The sequence below is a fragment of the Myotis davidii genome, unplaced genomic scaffold (genome assembly GCF_000327345.1).
Source record: "Myotis davidii unplaced genomic scaffold, ASM32734v1 scaffold268, whole genome shotgun sequence".
Lineage (NCBI taxonomy): Eukaryota > Metazoa > Chordata > Mammalia > Chiroptera > Vespertilionidae > Myotis > Myotis davidii.
Window position 1 is genome coordinate 2,356,122 of NW_006383015.1, and position 1,485 is coordinate 2,357,606.

Below are 1,485 nucleotides of genomic sequence, written 5' to 3' on the forward strand. Positions count from 1 at the left end.
ACATGCCCTTGACCGGAATCAACCCAGGCCCCTTCAGTCCGCAGGCTGACGCTCCATCCACTGAGCCAAACCAGTTTCGGGGAAAACAGGATAGTTTTACATAACTGACAGTTGACAATTAACTTGATAACAATAACAATGAGGGAATGTCCTGGTGCCATGTCTTGTGCCTTGAGGGGTCTGGAAACAAGGGAAGTTACAAGTTACCCAATCATTTCACCGATATGTTATCTTAGAGGCAAAAAGACAAATGGGCTCAGTAAAGGTCTAAGTTGATCTTTGTCAGAGAAAAATACCGGCCTAGGTCATGACTACCCACCATAACCTGTTTGTAGTTAAATATTTAATTTTCAGAACATCTTTTGTGGTTATTTTAGGTCTTTGAGTTTGTACAAATGCCATGCAGGCCTTCTCTGAACTAGTCAGGTTGGCATATGGCCCCTTTCGTCCGCACTGTTCTCAGGAGCATTTGAGGTCTTGCTCCCTTGCATAGTTCATCAGTTTGGCTCAAATAAACTCTTATAAAAATTATCTACAAGTTAGGACATTTCTTATATTGACAAGATTTTTATAAAAAAAATAGGTAGCAAAGAAAAAATAAAATAATGCTGAGATTTAGTAATAAGAGAAAAATAAACAGTACCTAGACATTCAGCATCTGCCCTGCATGTGAACTTCAAATTTTCAAAAGTTTTCTTTTTTTTAATCCTCACCTGAGAATATTTTTCCATTGATGTTTAGAAAGAGTGGAAGAGAGAGGGAAAGACAGGTAGAAATATGGATGTGAGAGAAATACATTGATTGGTTGCCTCCTGCATGACCAGGGCCCAGGTCAGGCCGGGGAGGAGCCTACAACCGAGGTGCATGCCCTTGACTAGAATTGAAACCAGAACTCTTTGTTCCGCAGGCCGATGCTCTACCCACCAAGCCAAACAGGCTAGGGCTGTCCATTTTAAATTTAGAAATAAAACAGTTGAGTATATACATACATTTTAAAGTATTTGACTTAGTATGTGGAAAAGTAAATTTTCATATAATAGGATTTTCATAAACTCTTATCTGAATTTTTAAAGGAAATAATTTGTATGTGAAATAGGAATTTTTGGGGTGAAATAGACAGGTTTAGGGACTTTTTCAAAATTAAAGGAGTCCATGGAAAAAGCACAGGCTACCGAGCTGCAAACAAGTTACATTTCCATAAGACAGGGGAATTGGGGGAGGTAGAAGTTACATTTCCATAAGACAGGGGAACTGGGGGAGGTAGAAGTTACATTTCCATAAGACAAGGGAACTGGGAGTAGTCAAAGGTCTATATTTACAGAATAAAGGAGGGCCTCACATGTCCTCTGTGAGGTTTGACCTTTGAGCTCAGGAGTTGCTATAATGACCAAATCAAAGGGGATTAGTGTCCAATCAGAGTGGATATTGAAGCACAAAAAGTTCAGCCTTTATAAACTGGGGACAAAGGAACTGGGTGGGACTCTT